This window comes from Cimex lectularius, unplaced genomic scaffold, assembly GCF_000648675.2.
Source record: "Cimex lectularius strain Harlan isolate CLEC.00 unplaced genomic scaffold, Clec_2.1 scaffold247, whole genome shotgun sequence".
NCBI classification, from domain to species: domain Eukaryota; kingdom Metazoa; phylum Arthropoda; class Insecta; order Hemiptera; family Cimicidae; genus Cimex; species Cimex lectularius.
The window spans coordinates 623,669-645,596 of record NW_019393016.1 but is presented as its reverse complement, the minus strand read 5'-3'; the positions used below and the strand labels follow the sequence as shown (position 1 = coordinate 645,596).

At 32.3% G+C, this 21,928-nt stretch overlaps 1 long non-coding RNA gene across 7 annotated transcripts in view; it reads left to right on the top strand.

Annotated features, from left to right (window-relative positions):
• The window catches only part of LOC106669002, a 59,452-nt gene that overhangs the window by 26,815 nt on the left and 10,709 nt on the right, over nucleotides 1-21,928 (top strand). For 5 of the 7 annotated variants that reach the window (XR_002910840.1, XR_002910838.1, XR_002910839.1 and 2 more), the window contains 3 exons: nucleotides 1,034-1,187; nucleotides 6,572-6,724; nucleotides 6,788-6,948. This is a non-coding gene — a long non-coding RNA (uncharacterized LOC106669002). The remainder of the gene's footprint in view (nucleotides 1-1,033; nucleotides 1,188-6,571; nucleotides 6,725-6,787; nucleotides 6,949-21,928) is intronic. The other 2 variants (XR_001340850.2, XR_002910837.1) reach the window with 2 other exon arrangements.

Below are 21,928 nucleotides of genomic sequence, written 5' to 3'. Positions count from 1 at the left end.
TTCACTATTACATTTGTGAAGTGGTTGCTATTGTAAACTAGGCACCTATTTATTTATTTATTTGTTTATTTATTAATTTTAGTGATAAATTGTAAGATAGGTACACAGTTGACTAATTAAGTAAGAAAGGTTAATAGTTTTTTTTTAGATTTTTAAAATTCGGGCTGTTTACTCCTTATTTATTAAGGCTTTAATACATTATAGGTAGTATAGTCAATATGTTAATTATCAAAGGAGTAACTAGCAAGGTGAGACCTTTTAGAATAGGAATCAGCAAGAAATGCAAGAATTTACCCTTACCTTCCTTGGGCCTCCTCCCCTCACAGGGCGAGACCGAAGTAAGGCGTTAAGTACCCCAGGACCCAAAATTAGAAGTAAAACTAGATTAGAGGCCGAGGTCCCCTGGTATGGGTGGAAGGATTAAAAAAAAAATTGTGAAGTAGTGTTTATTGTCATTATTCTTACACTTATGGGTCACACTGAAGGACAATTTTTTTTTTATTTCAACTTTTACCTCGAGGTTATTTGAACGCTCGGTGTGCCGGTTTTTCAAAGAGCCCATTTGTAAGTATGTCGGGTTTGAATGCAGGGCCGCTGGATTCGAACCCGGGACCTTTACCTTACAGTGATAAGCGCCTAAACCTTGCAGAACCAACGCCCCCGGACAATTCATTATAAAGTGTATGAAATTTTGTCAGTTTTCTTTCATTTAATAAGTTTACTTTGAATTCTGTCATTATCTTTTCAAACAGTAAATCATTTTTTGCATCAGTTCCATTGTCCTTTATAAATAATTATAATTATTTTACAAGTTTAATGGTTTTAAACTATTTCAAATGATTAATAGTTAATTTAAACGTTTGAGTTTATTTAGTTAATGATGTTCTTCTCCTACTCAATATCATTGAAATTTATTATTAATTCTATTTAATTAAATTAGCGACTTGCTTATTAAATTAGTCGTTAATTGTTTGGTTAAAACTTCCATTCCTTGTTCCATTCTTCATTTAACTTCATTTTACCCCGGTTTCAGCTTGAAAAAGCTCAGGCCTGCCGTTCTAAGGAATGCCTTTTGAAAGACAACAAAAGCGAGCTGTCGTCAAAAAGGAAAAGCTACATCTGCCCCATCTTCGAGAGTGGCCATTTTGGAAGAAAAGCAAAACACCACGTATTGCAAATACTGTCAGGTGAGTTAATTTAATTCAAAGGTTTTAGATTTTTCCTTGTTTTGCTCTATATAAATATATATGTTACATATATTGCAAATTGTTTGAAAATTGTAGCTATTGTATGTAATTTTTAAATTTTTTTTATTGAATATCTGACCATTTGTCAATCAGAAATTTTCAAGTGATTACTGAAGTAAATCATTTCCAAAATGTTCCCAAAAGTTTTGTAATTCCCTCTGTAACAAATTTATTGGAATTAATTGATTGTTACAATATCGACGCAATTTGTTTACGGTTTCAATATTGTCATCAAGCATTGTCTAGATAAACATGTTGGATACTCAAAAGTCCTACTGATGATTAACTATTTTTTCGCCATAGTTAGAATGTCTATTTTGTAATTTAAACTAAATGATAAATTTAATCAAGATTTGTTCACGAGTAGTAATGTTGATCAATTATAGGAAGTAAATGAAATTATTTTCTCCTATAAGACCTTCACTGTTCAATTTACATTTGAAGTAAATGATGATGTACAATGCAGTCACATATATTTTTTATATTATTTTTATTATTATTACATATTATTTTTTGTATTACTTTCTTTAACTTGAAATGAAACCAACTTTGTTCGTGTAGTAGTATGGATTGAATCCTGAAAGCTGCAAAATGAAATGATTTTTAGATACGAAATTATGTGCTGACTCTTTTAAAACTGTTTTATCCCGATTCCAGTACTTTAAAACTATAAAAATGTGGCCCGTTTATTCTAGATTTTTACAACAATTTGTTTGATTTGGTAACCGTGTGGGAACGATGCTGGCAAAAAAGAAAATTACATTTAAAATTTCCTTTATCACAAATTAAGTGGAAAGACAAAAAGAAAGAAGAACTACATATAATATATATCATGGACATATTTTTTTATATAATAATATTTTGAATTTCAAATATTTTCTATGGGCAGGAATAAGGTTAACTCTAGAATATGGTCGAAACATAGGTTAGTATTGCCTGCTTGGTTGTAGGCCTGTACTAAGAATTTAACAATTGTTTGTTAGTTGGTTTTAAACTTAATCGTTTATCAAATGTTAGGAATAAAGTAATACTTCTTTCAGAAGTACGTTTCGGTTTTCGACATGTTCCACTTTGGCGTTCCGTCCCTGCCTTCTTTCTCCACTCTCTCCTCGACCCGTCGATCTTCGTACGAGCTGTGCATTCTCAGCCATTTTTCTTTATTCTCGGTTTCAACAACAAGTCGTTTGCAACAATTATTTTCTTTGCCATAAATTAAATGGAAAAACAAAAGAATCCTGTTGCACCAATGATGCGTTTCCAGAAAAAAAAGCGGTTCTGAAATTATTCGCGTTCTGATCCTCAGCCTTTAACTTGGAGTTCAACAATAGTGAGATATTTACCTTTTGAAAACATAGTTCTACTCACAAACTAGGACCCCTAATCTAACAAATTTTCTGAATTTAAGAAACATTCAATTGAATAATCTAATTAGGTTTTAATTTAAATTTAAACACAACATTGTTACACAGTTTGAACAAAGGAACAGAACTGGATTGATTTGAAAAAATTGAAACTAAAAAATGTATAATTAAACATGGAGATAAATGCACAGTCTCTGAGTAGAACTATCTTTTCCAAAAAGTGAATCGACATACTAACTCTTCCTCGAATTATTTCTATTGAGAGAAAATATACTTTACCAGTTGCATCGCTAAAAAGTACAAGTGTGAACAGGATTCGTGAAATGTTGAAGTGAGTGAGATGAAGAACTTTAATTTTAATTACATAATAAAATTTAAGGCCCTTAACCGCCTATTCTGTAATATAGGTTTCTGTGCTTTGCAATATTTTCTGAAAGAAATATGCTATTTTGTCAAAACTGTTATAAGATTCATACCAAGAACTTAGATTTCAAGTCACACAAATTATCAAATAAAATGATTATCACCACTGAGGAGGAGGCTTTCTTTCGTCATTTGTAATTTCTGACAATAATTTACATGTTTATTTACATTCATTAATATTTACTTTTTACGAAAAATTTATTGTATAAATTCTTGGACAAAAAATGTGAATTTTGTAAACATCTAATTGACCGAAAATATAAGCATTGCACACGTCATAAATCTATTGAATTAGTAATATATAATAACTAATTAAATTTGTTGACTTATGCACGGCCGTGAGACACGTGCAGCAGGCATAGATTGGTGTTCAAATATCTCAGAGACATAAATATTTTTTTTGATAATAGATGTTAGTCTCTTTTTCGTATGTGATGTTTTTTATTGTAACGAATCTATGAAAGGGATTATTCCTCAAAATTCCCCGATGAATGTTGAGTAATGTGGGATAGTGCAAAAAATGTGTGAATGCATTTATTAGCGTGATATGTGTTATTTATTAGAACGAATGAATGGAAAGGCATAATCCTTTTAAAAAAGATAGTTCCTACTCACAGTAAGTTGTTTTCCAACGATCCGGATTTCGAGCTTTTTGCTCATCATCAGGTTGAAGATGTTCTACAATGATGAGCAAAATGCTCAAAATCCGGATAGTTGGAAAACAACTTATTGTGAGTAAGAACTATCTTTTTTAAAAGGATTGAACACCGAACTCCACCATACATCATTTGTATGGAAGGGCTTATCCTCAGTTATCCCAAGGAATATCGAGTCCTCTTGGTTTTTTCGAATGCTAACCCGACTATCATGTTTTTCTCTTGTTTCTGTGTATTCGTGTTATTTTATCAACAATTGACAAGGCCCTGGGATTTGGAGAGGCTAACAATAGACTAAAGAAAAACGAGGATTGAATCATAAAATATTATAACTTGGTTGGAAAATCAGTAAAAGAAATTAGCTTACAAAAGTGTTAGGTGGAAAATCTCTATTAAAACAAATTTGCCGATAATTAAGCTCTCATATTTCATTGTGAGAATGAACTTGGCGCTTCTGATTATGTCGGTCTGCCAGACGTGTTGAAGCTTTGAAGAAGTTTGTTTTACCTTCACAACTGAATATGATGAAAAACGAAAATATCTCAAAAACAGAACGACAATAGACGTCCTACAAAAATAAAATGAATAGACCACAAAAGTACTTATATTTTCAGTTAGCTAAATGATCAAAGATGCTATCTTGCTGTTATTTCTCTTTTCATCATATTTACTCAGACAATTTATATCATAAAATACAATTTGCCATTTGAGAAAGTTTTTATTCGATCTTTTACCATAAAACATAAATAAATTTGATAAGTGTACAAGCAATTAATCTCATGGTGAGAAATTGTTGTGCTTTAAAGCTTGCTCAAATTCTATCTTCATGGTGGTTTGTCTGTTTTATCTGTACAATGCCCAGAATTCCAGTTTTATCGTAAAGTTAGTGGGAGACAAAAATGATTCAAAATAGTTCGTGCATATTTGTCTTAACAAGCGAAATGTTAACCAACTTACATAACCGCCTAATAATTAAATAAGAATAGAAAACAAAACCCTACAATATCACCTAGAAAAGAAAACGGGGGAGAAATATCAAAAGAATTCCATTCGTTAACCATCCGATCTAGGGATTTCGAATGATACCATTCCCGGATGAGTAGTGTCATTATCCCGTTGGTAGGATTCTTGTTCGTCTGTCACTTGAAGACGGGTTGGGGCAGTGCAAGGATGGTTATTCACCGTTGAAGGGGAAAACGTCCCTCGAGGCTTGAGAGTTCACTGACTCGCTCCTCATCCGCGTTCTCGCCCAAAGATGTATTTTTAAACGTGTTAACTGAGGAGAGTCGGCCTCCCAAATACAAGAGTTCATAGACCTTGGAGTTAGTTGTCTAGTTTTCCTTCTTCCTCTTCCTACTTCCATACAAAAAATTCCATATTATCTTTTAAAAATTTAAAGAATAATTAGTAAAAAAAAAAAGATTTTTTTTCTCTACGAAATTTTTCAAATAAATGACTATGCAGAACAATTCCACGTCACACAAGAATTTACGAATTATTATAATGTCCGATTAATGAAATAATGTTTTTCATTTTGACAAAAATATAAATATTATATCCTAATGATTCAGGGGAGGCCAGTTAGAAAGAAAGGTAATACTAAGGTTTTCTACAAGCTCTCAAGAGTCAGGACATTGAAATGATTTTCATGGCTAAAAAATATAAGCATATCCTAACAAAAGTTATGGCTACAACCATAGTGAATTTATGGACTTAACTTAGTACAGTGGAGGAAATCTATCATCTCTAGGGATGTTTATATTTTTTAACCGTCTAAATAATTAGAAAGTCCTGATGAAGGGATGATATATTCTTCAAAAGCTTGACAATGAAACTGAGTGTTTTGTTTCTTTCAAATTTTCCTTATCCTTGATTTTTTATATACATTTATAGTATTAAGGCTGATACCATGTTTACAATTTTTTAACCGTGTAAATAATTAGAAAGTCCTGATGAAGGGGATATATTCTTCGAAAGCTTGACAAAGAAACTGAATGTTTTGTTTATTTCAAATTTTTGTTATCGTTGAGTTTTATATATATTTATAACATTAAGGCTGATACCATGTTTTTATTTTAACCGTGTAAATAATTAGGAAGCCCTAATGAAGAGGATATATTTTTCGGAATATTGACAAAGAAACTAAGTGTTTTGGTTCTTTCAAGTTTTCCTTATCGTTGAGTTTTTATATACATTTATAATATTAAGGCTGATACCATGTTTTTATTTTTTAACCGTGTAAATAATTAGGAAGCCCTGATGAAGGGGATATATTTTTCGAAAGATTGACAAAGAAACTGAGTGTTTTGTTTCTTTCACATTTTCCTTATCGTTGAGTTTTTATATATATTTATAATGTTAAGGCTGATACCATGTTTTTATTTTTTAAACGTGTAAATAATTAGGAAGCCCTGATGAAGGGGATATATTTTTCGAAAGATTGACAAAGAAACTGAGTGTTTTGGTTCTTTCAAGTTTTCCTTTTCCTTTAGTTTTTATATATATTTATGTGTCAATCACACTTAAATAAACCAATTGCGTATGTCGCCCATTGGATGAACTTATAATAAAAATACAGTAACTCAAGTCCGTATTGCTCAAAGTCTTATTCTCAATTGTATTTCAGATATTCAACTTTTTAAGTTAATTTTACCATTCACCCATTCGTTACATTAAATGCAAGGTATACAATAAAATATTAATCCTGCTGTAAATTTATTACACCAATAGAAAAGTAACCTCCAAAAAAGCAAAAATATATAATATATTTTTGATTATTTAAGACACTTTCATTTTTCTGCTCATTAAGAGTAATATTTTTTATTTTTTTATTTATTTATTTATTTAGTACAGTTGTATGTATAAATTTATGTTGTGGTTTTAGGCAATATTCCTAAACGAAACTATGTGGATCCAGAATTCCCCCGTGTCAGAGAGAGCAGGCAAAAGGATCTGCATTTCTAATAACAATTAGTATGACAAAAGAGAATTAGTTTTAATAACAAATACTTTATCTAACAAATTTTTTGGTATTCAGGTTAATCCAAATATTTGTTTATATATATAATTCTTTTGTATTTAAATATCTTTTGTTTTACAGCCTTTTAAACACCCGAAGCGAAACAAAATTGACCTAACACCCACAATTGATGGAAAGGTCGTCTTTATAAATTATAAAGAGATGACAGCCAGGAAACAATGAATACTTGCATGATGATGAAGGACGATTCAAGACCCAGGAAATGCTCAGCATCACTTTCCGTGAGTTAAGACAGAGGATGATCTTAGAACAAAGATTCACCAAAAAGCGTTTTAACAAAAGTAGTATTTTATTTTGTATTAAATATTTTTTTATTCATTTTGAGTAAAAATACAATTTTTTAACAATAAAACGTGGTAGGGCATAAATATAGTAATGCATAAATATGAGCAGAAATATGAGATGTATAAAGTAAACAAAACGTTGAAGATTGTGTGAAAATCGGTTGGTTTATCAGCAAATATGCAATATTTATTTTGTAAAAATAAACATCGATTTACCCCAAACGGTATATTTCAAAACATTATCTCACATCTTGTTAGGAATCAATCATTATTTGATCTAGAACGCTGTGAAGAAGTGGAAAAAGTCTGGTGCTGGCCTCTCGCAAATCGCGATCCATGTGCTCGGACGATATCGAAAGAAATAACGGTTTCTCATGCTTAGGAGCTTACAATTTGCACAAAACTAATAAGCTACGTGCTTCTCTGACCCATGGGCCGTCTAGATGGAAAGAAATGCATATTTCGCGGGGAGGCTCAATTATCTCTCACGGTCGGCAACGATTTGGGAATCCGGTCGTAAGACGACGTCCGAGTTCAACGACACCCCCATACCCGGCCGTATGTTGTAAAATGTTTGCGATTTCCATTTAAACGTATGTTAATGACGCGGTTTATAAGATATACTGTGGCGGTTTTACATATATCCAGTCATGAGGCGATGAGGTAATCGAATGGAAATATTTTTCGAATGCTTAAAGCATTGATAAAGCAAATTCTCCCTGGTTTTATCGTTTGCCATGTAACAAATCAGTGTACATTCTTTCAAAATTGTAAGACACTGGCGGATGAGTAGTAAATAAAATAATTCCTGCATTACGGGGAGATTTAATGTCTAACTACCCGTTTTTTGCGGGCGAGGGGTCAAATTTGCAATATTTTTTCGTATTATGATCAATTAAAAAGCCATGGGCTATTCCTAGATTCGAACCCGAGCGTGGCTAATTACCTCGGACCCTCTAACCACTTTGCCACCGCAGTCCTCCTTGCAGTAGATCATCCAAAGAGAAACGGCCATTTTATGTTTCTCATATTAATTACTATTTCGTAACAAACAGAAAAATTCGTACCATTAAACATTATTTACGAACAAGTACGCAGATGGATATGAACATAAAAAAATGTCTACTGCTTTCAGCACTCCGTTCTATAGAAACTTAGACGTTGGACGTAATAAAAAAATCCATAAAATTAGACAACAATCTATGAAGAGGGCTATAAATGCTCTATGCTTAACGGAAACGTAAAATATGAACGCAATCAAACAAAGTGATAGTAAGCTGTAGAAAAAAAGAGGGGTTTTTAACCGCAACGTAAGCTCTAAAATCTAAAAAAAATGATACAATTAACAATAACCATAAATATTGGCTGTTATCACTAAATGAATTAGCATTTATTTAAACTTTGATATGAAATTACATGATAACATCGCTTTATTGTTATTCTTGAATTAAAATAATAATGGGGTTAATTTGTGTTTAAAATTGATATATTTTCTTTTTGTCCTACTAATCAATTGTATTTTTCTTAAATGACATTGTAAATTAGGTGCTATCTTCAATTTTTATATTAAAAAAACTGTAATAAATGTTTTGCGAGCGCTTGGATATGTTCCATTCCTCTATTTTGCGCATGCAACACCTACTTATAAAAATATAAAATGCGTTTAATCATAATAATCTGAGAGGTATGACATTTCAGTTCCAAGAATGCATTAGAGTATGTACAGATGTAAGCAAAAAATATTTTCAAATGTTAGAATTGTTCCATCCCAACTTTTGGCTGAGATAATGTAAAAGCTGTGAAGTGTGACAGGAGGTTAATCAAAGAAATCTTATAAATATGTACAGGGTGGTTAGTTATGACATGCTATAAAAGAGTTGCTAGTGAGTTGACAGTAGAATGTAAATGAAGTAGCAGACAGCAAAATGTGTTTTTTAAGATTACTCTGACGAGTAGATATGATTTTTACATATTTTTCGTTAAAAACAGACTTTTCTTTATTATCTAAAGATTTTATTAAAAATTCAAATTTAATTATTTTCTAAATGGATGGTGTTTTAAGCATTTAACTATAGGTGTGAAAAACATGGAGGACGGAGAATTTTACGAAAATAGCCTTATTCAATAAAGAGTTGGTTGGCATGCTTGTCAGGATCGGTGGTTCTTTTTTCAAGTATGGTATAACACACTCCCAAAACTTCTCTTATTTACATTTATTTGATATTTTCAACTACAAACATAGTATTAAGTAAATATGCTCATATATGCTGAATTTGTCATTTGAGTCTTGTTGGAGAAGTTGCCCAGTGTAACTTTTGCTTCAATCGCCTTGGAGCATTTCCGGGTACGGGTGGGAATAACTATCAGAATTTAGTGTGTATATTCCGTGATTGATTTAATTTTTTTATAGCCGGTTTTGATGAATTAATTTCGCTATGAATAGTGTAAGTTGGAACAAAGGAAAGAGCATTTACAATTTGACGGAGAATTTTAGATAGGATTGATTGAAGAATTTGGGAATTGGAATCCTTGGTTGAGCACCACACTTGACAACCGTATGCCCAAAGGGGTCTTATCAATGTTTTGTAAATTAAAAGTGTGTTTTCAATGTCTAATTTCGATCGTGAGTCAAATCTATTTAATAATTTATGAAGTCGGTTTATTTGTTTATTTTTAGTTATGTGTGTGGATTCCAAGTCAGTCGTCGGTCGTTTATCCATGGAAAGTCTAAGATAACTCACAAGAGCAGTGGTAGGCAATGGTGTCCTATTTATTCTCACTGCAGGGTAGATATTTTTGCGTAAGGTAAAATTTATTGGTACCCTTTTCGTTAATGTATGTGTTAAAATGTTAAAATGTATAGGCATATCTGCAATGTATTTTAAAAATAGAAATGGGCCACATATTCTTCCTTGAGGAACAACGTCGTAATGCGTATATATGGTGAGAGGTCCCTGATGGACGCAGCAATCGGTCCGTCAGATAAGATCTCAGTACTAGAAGTACGTATGAGGGAGGCTGTTCTTCAGTTCTTCAACAAAAGCCTATTGAAAAAATCAATGCTTTAAACGGAGAGAAAGGTTTAGTTCGAATTGATGGCAAAATATTTTATTACATGAAAAACTGAATACTCAAGATAAAAATAAAATAGAAAAATTCACTGAGCCAAATAAGTTCAAATTATTTTACGAGTTGTCTCTTCCTCACTTTCATTGTCTGTTGTAAAGGTAACAATTCTTGCAGATTTTATACTGCATTGAAATAGTAAGGCTGGCAGTCTACAAGTAAATTATTTTACCGCTGTTTTCATTCGTTAAGTCAATCTTCATTTTTTTTTAATTGTTAGAATTAATTTTTCTTTTAATAAAACAATTCTGACATCAAATTGAATCAAAGCAGTGGTAGTTAGCTTCAAATCATGATTTTCCCTTATTGTTATATTCCCTTGATGATTTGTATGAAATTCGCCTATTTATTTAGAGTTTTGTCACAGCATAGTGAATTTTTGAAATTTGGCAAAGATTTTATAATATTTAAATTTTATAGATTTTTATCAGTGAAACGGCTATCAGTTCACTGAAAGGGCTCGTTTCTGACTAGTTGATTTTTTGGAGAATTTCAAATTCATACGTAAAAACAATTGTAATTTCGAGTTTTTGGGGGTTTGCTATTTTTTACTTTTACAATTGACGTTGAATATACAATTTTGCACGCAATATCTTTTTTACACGGGCACAATTTTGTAAAAATATGGAACTATTAAGCTATTTTGGACCATTGTCACTGATCTGCGACTTGAAGGAAAAGGAATCCTGAGCGTCTAATTTACTCAAAGTCGGGGTTTTCCTAAGGGTTAGTGCTCTAATTTCTCATCGATTTGTAATCTTACTTTCGTTTGTCTGTAAAATACGAGAAAGGGATATCTTGAAATAGCATTCAATAAATTATCAAACAGGTAGGCTGTGTCTGCTTTTTTTTTTATTTTCCTAAATTCACTTTTTAGGTCCGACATACAAATTTTGGTCACCTGTTTCGATGGTGGGTTTGTTCTTCAAACCCTAAGTACATCTTTTACAGACCTCAAAAAGAAATATCACGGAAAATCTTGTATCTATGGCTTCAGAAAACGATGATTTTTTAGGAAAAAAATTGTAAAGAAGACCTCTGAAGTTAATTTACATATTGGCTACCTCCTGATCGCAAGTGCACTATAAGCTTACCAAGAATTAAAAAAGAAACATAAATGATAAATGGTGGAGTGAGTTGTTCAATCCTTTTTTAAAAAGATAGTTCCTACTCACAGTAAGTCGTTTTGCAACGATCCGGATTTCGAGCCTTTTAGCTCATCATCAGGTTGAAGGACTCCTACAACCACGTCTCTCGACATGTATTGCCAAAGTGAACCCGCTGATACCTCCGCCAACGCGACGTTCCAATTAGCAGCTGATTTTTTTAATGGCGCTCAATGTGAACGTGCGAAACGCGGAAATTATAACACAAATATATATTATACTAGTAAATACTTAATATTATTAAATTACTATAAAAATAATAACAATTAAAATAATTAGTTTAATTATTTGGATGTTTGATATTATTTATGTACATATTTAAAATGGGAGGTAGATCAAAATCTGTTATATTATTAATGCAGTTATCACCATGTTCAATTTTACATTTTTTAATTTCAAATTTCTTAAACCAATCTAGTTCTTTCCCTTTGTTGAAACTATGTAACACTGGTATTTAGATTTGAATTGATATTATGTTTTGTTTCTTTTAGATGGTCCTTAAATTCCAAAAATTTGCTCGATTTAGGCAAGAGTTCTTTTAATTTAAAAAATAAATGGTACAAAGGCTAAAAAACAATTATATTGGCTTGATCATTCGAAATTAGCCAAAATATCTGTAAGTCAATTCTATATAACGCTCTTGCTTGAAACAAGCATCTCGTTGTTGAAGCTACATCTTGCGCACCCTGCTTTTATCCCTGGCGTAGGGTCCATTAGCTCGGTGATAGTAAAGAACAAGAATACTTTGGCTAATTTTAAAGTGCACATAGAAATTTTTATCAACTTAAAATTAATGATTCGAATTCGTTATGCTGAACATATTTTTTTAAATAGAAGTAATTCTAAAGAGTCATATTTTTACCAAGATGTCTTACAAATCCAATTTATACACTTTAAAGTGAAACACATGTTCGAAAGGACATAATGGGAAACGTTCGGAAATAATAAGGGCACATCATCTTCCGTTATTTAAGGCCAGTCCCGGAAAGACGTGTCAGTCTTTTTGTCCACTCCCTTGATTTTCACGCTTCTAAATCTGCCAAATTCCAACTGGGCAGGAATCGTTACCCAATAACCGAGTGTGCGAGTCCGCTTTTCGTCCTATTGTATCGTCTCTTTTGTCTTCTTGTGGGTTAGAAGTCCTTTGTTTACGCCTTGCACTTCTCCCCTTTGGCCATTCCAGCCTACTTCGGCATAAAGGAACCGCTCGTCTATTGAGGGCGGGCGAAAATTAATTTTTCGGGATATAGCTTGCTCCCCCCGTGGAAAATTAGCCTATTCACCTTGTTTAAATTATATTCATAAAATTCTTTTTAATGAAAAGGACCGTTGCTCCCTTTGTGAAAAAACGCGGAATATTTTAGATGCTCGTTGTCCTTGTTTCCTCCTGAGACCATATAATGAAAATTGTTTAAAATAATGAACTAGTTTTAAAGGATAAAGGTTTAAAAGAAAGATCCATCTGAACAGTTTGGCTTATTCAGAGTGTTACAGGGTTAATTGTCAATACTGCCATAGTGGATTCTCTAAAAACGTAGTTCACTGTCTCTAGAACGAAGTTTCTATCTTGACTCTTTCCTGAGATATTAACATTTTAGTGATTTTAGTTTAAAACATTTTCACCTAAAATAGCAATTTCTCAACTTTAGCGCCACTAAAATCCAAATGTGACCTTTATTTCTCCAACTGTAAATTTTCCACAAGAAAACATTTCCGTTTAAAAATTCGCGCTTCCGAATACACAGTAGCCGCTCAAAGATTAACATGTTTTTTATTTTTGAAATCCTCAATTCCGGCTCATGCAATGACTTTTCTATCAATACTATCGGTGATTTCACCAAAGTTGCTTTACATTATAATTATTCCAAGAACAAGCAGTAAATCTCCTTTGTAAAGTTGAAAAACGAGATATCGAACATCGTACATATCATATTTTTAATAAAAACATTTAGTAGTTGGTAACCAAAATCAGATTCATTTCCCTTTCTTCTTTCCCTCATGTCATTGCACCTGATTTCAATTTTCTCTATCAATTGTTCCCTCGTTTCGATGGGTGTACTGCAATTATGTTAGTATATGTATATATATGCATATATTATATGTAGTTATTTGTAACTTCCCTATTTATTAATGTATTCTTTCTGCAAGTGATTTTTATAATAATTTTCACCACTGTTCTTATTTCTCTAGACCAAATCAGCAAATGTTGTAAATATACTTAAGCCCTCTGCCACAAGGGATGTATAATGTCCTAGACAATTCCCCTTGTATTCACTTTGTACAAAATGTATGTAAAAGTATCTAATAAACAAACTCGCAACTCAAACTCGATGGGTGTGGTGTACTCTGCACTTTTCAGAGTTCCCAATATTTAAAAATCTAATGGGGTCAAATCATGGCTCCTCACTGGCCATTCCACGAGAAGAATTTATCTAATTATATCTCAGAAAAGAGCCAAGATAAGAACCTTGTCCTGGTTAATAATAATTCACTAACTTTGTGGCCCGGTTGACCAATTAATATATTACAATTAATTATGGTTTCTAGTTGAGATAAAAAGTCAGTGTCACGAGCGGGATTCGAACCCACGATCTTCGGCTAGATACGCCGTTGCTCTACTACTTGAGCTATCGTGACATTGATCCACTCGAACACTAACTTCACATCTCAACCCCACCTTTTTTTTTTAATTTTCCCTCCTTTTTGCCATTTTTCAATACAAAATTAAAGTTAATAATAAAGAAATACTTTTTATTTACTGAATCCATCATCGTGGTATTGGTAATTTAATCCTGTAACACCGTGTATATCCTTAAGATAAGACTCATGCTCCGGGTATCTAGGAACTCTCCAAATTTACAACCATTATTAATCCACAACGTTATAAATACGGACATATGGAGTACTATAGGCATAGTTTCAGTCCTGCTAATGGAAATATATTCCTTGATGTCTTGAAGAAAAAAAATCAGGGTTTTCATTTCTTTTAAATTTTCTTTTTTCCTGAGGTGTTAATACAAAATTGTAATATTAAATTCTGATATTAATTATACCTTTATAAATCGATAAAACGCAAGTGTGCTTATAAAGAATAACTCACAATAGAAACGTATGTAATATATTCAATCAATTTTCAAATATAGTAAAACATTAAAATTATGACTATGTAAGCAATAGTCTTATTGATAGATCTAAACAATAAAGTTATCAAGCAAAAAGAATAATGAGTGTTGAATTTTTTAAACTTTGAATGTTGTTAAATGAAAAACAGCACAACTACTAATTTTAGTAGTACAAAAATAAACAGCATTTATGTAATAACAAAACAGTAAAGCTCAAGATGAGTCATATAAGCAAATGAATGTCTAGTTCTGATAACGGTACAAGATAATGCAAAACTTCCTATTGGGGTACATCCTCTTCCTTTAGGAAAAACCTATTATGTTGTACGTCTATTGGGAACATTCATAATACAACTCGAAGCCATATCATATCAGTTTAGAAAAGTGCTTAGTTCAACAAAGATACATTAATAATAATGACACAGCTATTGCCTGATAGTTGTAAAACCATCAAAGTAGTGACCTCGAAATTATCTGTTTGATAGATTCCAATACGTACATTTTCTTTTTCTTTATACTTAAAGAATCATCAAAGTTGGGAATATCTGTAATAGCACATTAACAAATAAATCTTTGAAGGTTAAGTACATTAATAAGTAACAGTAAATTAATAAATCTTTAGGATATTAGATTTTCTAGACAAAAGAATTCTAGAAATCTCTTAAAATACAAAAACTAATAGGACACATAAAATTTTGGAATAGAGGGGGGAAAATCAACAAATATATAACAAGATTCATTCCAGGAAAAGAAAATCAATCTAAACAGTACATGTACCTTTTTTATATCAAGAAAAAGATGATCTTAGAATCCTAGCAAAAATTATGCTATTGAGGGTTTCATCAGCAGCACATTTATAATGAAAGAAATAGTACAAATGAAAAAAAGAGATATGAATAAATTTTTGGATTTGGATCTCTAATTAAAATTTCCAAAATCAACATTATGATGTTGGTTTTTGTTGTTATTCTGACGATAAATACATGATGTAGTTCATGATGGTGATCTGAAAAGGAAGGAGGAGGAGGAACAGCAGCAGAAGGATACTTGGAAGCGGTTTTGTATTGCCCAGGAAATGCAGCCTTTTGGCTTATTGTACTTTTCCTCGTCTTTTAATTCAATTCAATTGACTCCTTCCTTCATTTAAGAAGTGGAAGGTCGTTGAATGTCGTTGCTGTAATTCTCATTCCAGGGTCTTCTTGGTATCATAAGTTATGCTTCCATTGTTCTGTTGTTCCTCATTCGAAGATGGCGGCAGTTTCATCTATCTCATAACCTACAAATGGCGGTCATCGTTGAATATACCCACATTTTATGTTTTTCCAAATTCCAGTGTCCCGCATAGCTCTATTCTTACCCTGAACTTTACCTTGTCTAACCGTACCAATGTGTTTTCCAGTCTTGGTGATTATTTTATAACCATGATTTTTCTATTTCTAGTACCTCTTAATATTGCCCATTTCTACTTTTTTCTGTGTGAACCCATATTGAGATGGATGAGTAGAACTTGTTATCCTAATAGTTCTGGGCTTAGAGTTGGTTTTGCAGATCCTCCTATGCCTAGTTTGTCTAATTGTTCATAACTCAAAATTCCTTTGAGCTCTGGCCCCCATATTATCAATTTTTCATGTTTTCCATTGCCTTAGAGATTTTTAAGCGTTTACAGACTAATTTGGATGTGACCTTTTTACGTCCTAGTGATTTCAGGGCAGCTTGGCTGGATTTTAGTAGTCAGTGGTGTCTCCTTTGCCATATAATCGAATTTTATTTTTTCTGCATTTCTTAGTCTTCGTCTAAATTATTTGTTTCGGAAGTCTGAGTTTTCTTAGTTTCGTCTTGTATTTATTCTTGTTTTCAATGGGGGGGGGAGGTTTAAGCAGAAAACTATCCCCTATTTTCATTGTCACAGTGATTTTGTTTAAGGCGATCGATTATTTTGAGATACTAACCGCCTTAAAAGTCAAATTTTCTTAATTGTGTTCGTTCTTATAAATTCTATTGAAAGTCTCTTGAATCGTATGAGTATTATAACTGTTTTAATTACCGCTCATATATGTGACATAACATATATAATATAATAGTTAATATCATGCATATTTTATCCTTATTGATTAAAATTTTCAAAATATCTTAATACTGGGTTTAGAAGATTATTAATTTTAGCTGCAGTATATCTATTTTTTAGTCAATCATAGCCTTCAAGACGAGTTTTTCTGTTGTGTATGTTAGAACCAAACAAACATGTATTGTGGGTTTATCTCATTTTTGTTGGTTTGCTTCAACTAATACAACATGTTTTGCATGCTTAAAAGTACACAGTTTCAGCGCTGTTCAATAAACAATAGCACTTTCCAAAACCCCTGGTTTTTCTCACAATGCACCCTGCTTATTTCGGTGCTTATTGCCTGTTGACCAGGGAGAAATTTTCACGGAGAAATTTCGAAAGCGTACAAAGCCTACCCGGAAAAAGACAAAACAAACCCCCGGTGAAATTCGAACCACCCGGAAAAGCCGTAAATCAGAATGGACAATGGGCGTCCTCGTAAATCTGTAAGGGTCGTCCGCAACTGGGTCAGTCAACGTACGCTTCCACCCTCTTCGGCCCGGGTCCTTTCCGGGCTCTTTGAAAGTTTCTTGTCACGGCATTCTCGTTATAACGAATCTTTCAAATCTCATTCGATCGACGTGGTCGGCATAACTGTAAACAGATTTGAATGTTTAGTATTGTACGGAAACGTCTATCGAAAGGTGAAAAAACTTTTATGGAGAAGAAATTTTCTGATCAAAATCTAATTTTTCCTGTCTATGTCTAATTAAAACAGTTAGCCACCGATTCCTTTTGCAGTAGAGGTTTCATGTCGATGTTTTAGTTTGGATATAGTTTACTATCACATACATAAAATACAAGCAGCGTAAACCGTGTTGAGTTGCTAGTTCATCAAGGCAAGGTACACCTAAATACTTGATTTGCAACATTGAAGAAACAATTTGAAATATTACCAACGCTCAAAATCTCAAGAAATCAGTTTCTTTCTGCGCAAAAAATAGTAGTTATTAAAAATGTCATTAGCAAATGATTTTCGGACTTAAAAATTGTCTATACTCCTTTAAAATTTTATTTGTCTCATTGTTTTTTTAAAATTTGTCTCTTTGGATTATTTTATTAGAAAATTGATAATTTCCTACTATCCTGGTACTGAAATTTTTCTGTATAGTTAGGTCAAACACATTTCAGCATTCTACTATCTTCAGTGATCGATTACTGACCATTTTAAAAAGTTATTAAGCTATGAGAATGATTTTTCGTGATATCAAAAATTATGAACAAAAATATGTATAGTGGATCTTCAAATTCATAAGACGATTGCACTAATGTACGAAGGCTAAAAGTTTCCCACACATTTCATTTCAGAACAATTTGCTTTTCATCTTGAAAAATATGAAGAAATTTGTTGTTCTATCTTCTTGTATAAATACAATTTTTTTTTAAAGTTTGGATGGCCTATCCTCACTCTGAACTATAGATTCATAACCTCGCAGACTTGAAAAGGAAATCCCATAAATTTGTTTGTTCTTGTTTTTAACTGTAGTTGTTATTATTATTAATTAATATATTAATATAATATATTAATTATTAATTAAGCGTTTTTAATCAATGGATGATTATTTTACAAAATTAGCAATATAGATAGATTAGAAACATTGACATGCTGCTTCGCCCTGCTCGGCCTGAGATTTTGAAAAATCGCTATAATCTAACAATAAACAGACACGCTTTCGAAAAGTTTTAAAATTTTTTATGAATTTGAAAATCTAACTTTTAATCCCAAATTGGTGAAAATCAACACCCGAAGATTTCAGAGTCGTTGACCATTCAAGTGGGATCTGACCAAATCTCATCGAGCAGGTTGTTGCTCCCACATTCACTTGCACTGTTTTTCTTCAGACGCCATGTTTAATAATTTTTATTTATAAGACTACAAATTCAGATTGTAGTATTATGTTAACAGATGTAATGAAAAGATAGTTTGATTAGGCAAATAAATAAAGGATTATTTGATGATTTGGTACTAATTGTTATAAAAGGAATTATTGAGAAAGATTTGGTAAAAAATTCGAAAAGGCAAACCAAAAATAATAAAAATATGCATAATAGTTTAACATAATTATTATCTTTAAATGAAAAATTTAATTAAAACGTTTTCGGCTGGTTACATTTCCAACAACAAGACAGACAAATTTAATTATGTAATATTTTTTGTTGATGAACATTCTAACATGCTACCAGAAATGTAAATGAAGAAAATTGTGCAGGATTATTTATTAGTCTTTTATTTTTCTATTAAATTGGTATGAATATATAAGATATGAAATAAAACTATTTTTAATTTTGAATTCATATCCTTGATTTCTTATTTAGCAATAAATAACCCAATAAATGTTAAATATCATTCGAAAAATTACAAAACCAATTTTTGATATTAGTTTGTTCAGTGTAAAAATTCTTCCTCTTATGTTCTTTATGAACGCACAACGTAATCAGCCTTGACTATAATCGGTCAAATCTTCCTTAAAAAAAGAAGAAAAATCCTAGTAATAAGCTATCTTAGGAATTTTATTTAAAATTTACTTCGCAAAAGTTCAGTAAGAGAGAGGGTGATAGAAAGAGAGGTGATCTACTTTCTTCGTCGTTAGCCGGAGGTGATTGAACCCTGGGACCGCTAACTCAGCCTCAACATCTTGACTCCTATCACTATTGATCCTTTTATGAAAAACGCCAAAAAATAAGAACTCAAAAGAACTCATTTTTTCCGTTTTAAAAACGAATAAAGGCCGGACAGCAGCGTACATAGACTGAGTCTAAATATGTGATAAACATTATTTTCTAGGAATACAATGAAAGAAATCTTGTAAAACAGAGAAAATATATAAGTAACGTAAGTATATTTATTTATATGATTAATTTAGTTGATTATAACAATAAAAGTAACGAAGTGAGACTAATATTCCAGTTGCATTTCAATCTTTGTCTCTGCTGATTGTGGTTCGTGGATTTTCATACAAAAGTCTGATTAAAAAGCTTTCATGACAATGATAAACGGAAAGAAAAATTTCATACCCTTATAATTGTTGATAATAAAATTGCTTCCAAATCCGTCCTCTGTAATTAAGCTGTAGAAAGTAAAATTTATGAGCCAGCGTTAATAAGAGAGTTGCATCAGGCTTATAAGCATTTTAAATTGGTCGGAAAATAATTAATTCCTTATAAAACTTTTATAAAATTGATTATTTGGAGGTCGTGATCTGCGGCCTGGTGTGACGTAGGTTTTAGAAAAAAATTTTCTTTATCGTGCCAACTTTTCGATCTTTATCGAGATCATCTTCAGGGCTCAAAGTTTTTGTTTTCCGTGTAGATGTGTCATTCATGTCTGTCGTGTTGAGAGTGCCAGTCAAGGATGACAGACAAGAATGACACTTCTACAAGGAAAACAAACACTTTGAGCCCTGAAGATGATCTCGATAAAGATCGAAAAGTTGGCACGATAAAGAAAATTTTTTTCTAAAACCTACGTCACACCAGATCGCATCTCACGATCTCCAAAAAATTATTAAGTAACGGTCACTAAACACCACACACTTTTACAGAATGTCAAGCGTTTTTATATGATTTTAAAAGTAATTTTTAAAAATATGATCAAGCATAATATGAAGCGCCTAGTCATGGTAGTATAAATAGTTCGAATTGGAATGAGATAAAAGCATATCGTTTTATTAAAGAACTTTCGGCTTCTTCAAACATTTTCAATTTGAACTTCTACACTGGTTTAATTGAAGATTGAATTGCAACAATTTTAATGATCTGATCATTGAAAATGCTTAACAATTAAACGATTACAATAGTTTCTGTTATACTATTCTGCGCGTCGCGCTAAAAAGACGTGTGGTGAAATTTTGTAGCACGAAAAAATTATATGATTTTTCTTAATTTTTCAATTAATTAATCACTATATAAGGCATTGGTTGAGATAAAAAAGTCAGTGTCACGAGCGGGATTCGAACTCACGACCCTCGGCTTAATAAGCCGCTGCTCTACCACTTGAGATTTTTCTTAATATTAAAATTTAAATTCTGTTTTAACGATAATTAAGTAGAAGGTCACGTTTGAGCATTGTAAAAGACCTATTGTCACGAAGAAGAGTTTATTAAATAAGGTCAGTCTTTTAAGAAGATTGAGGATCACCCGGTCTTCAAAGGTCATCGTGTTACCGAGGACACCATTGTAGGGCGGATTTCTCAGAGATTTTAAAACATTTTGTGGAACCAGGACGATTTGTAAGTTACCGCGATCTTTCAACTCTGATGAATAACATATGTTACACTGTGAAATGATGAAATGAAACCATTTTAGAAAAGAAAAATAAACTGGTTTTTGTTGGTATTGTAATTTCACGTTGTATCTTGCATGCTTGGTGCTTTTATCTTGAAATTGATCGTTCGCTCTTTAGTGCTCACGTTTCGAGACACGGCCTGTAATTAAAACGGTCTTACATTTAATATGTCCGAGGGCCGAATGTAAGCCTTCCATGATATCTTGATTAATTTAAAAAGGAATTGTAATTTTTGTAATAACTATTCGGACCTCTAAACGGTCGAGATGAGGCGATTTTTATGCGGAAAGGGGGACGACGATTTGCTTTCATCCGGCTCACGCCGCAAATCGCTCGGGCCGTAATTGTTTTTCTCCCCCGAGGATCAATTTCCTACGGTTTGATGCTACGTATTTCATCGCCATTAGCATAATGAGCGACCGGAAGGAACGTTTGGGCTGACCCTTCCATTTTCAAACAAACATCGGATATTCAGTTTTTAAAGGAGCGTATTTTAGGATGTATCAATATGTAAATAAAATGAAATTCCTGAGGTAAGCAGACATACATATGTCATACATGATAGTTTGGATTTGAAGATTTGCTAAATTTTGACTTTTTTTCTGGGAGATGAGCCTGTATCCTCGTCGTTTCTGATCATTTTGGACTGCTTTAGCAGTCTTGTCTTTTTGTCTTCTCAGATGCGTTTTGACATTCCGCCATTTACTGTGGGGAATTTGAGGGAAGCAGGGTTTCTTTGAGAAAAAAAAATCGACAAAGAAGGCAAAACCAGACCGCAAACCCCCATGTCATCCTTGCCTCACTCCTTCAGACTCACCATTTAACATGTTGAAAAGCCAAAAAGCTGCTGACTGACCAAAACTGCAAGGGTAGGAAATTCAAAACGATGGTATTTTTTGTTTTTCAACATACAAATGCATCCATAGACATATTTTTTCACATACCCAATGATAGTATGTTCTTACGAAAAAAGTCAATTGAGAAGGTATGAATTGATCCTCATATGAGGTATGTGCAATTCTTGTTGATAATGTATAATGTAAACTAAAGTTTAACAATATATGTTGAACCTACACTTTTTTGGGGTATCCCTAGTCTCGCTCTTTCGGCCTGT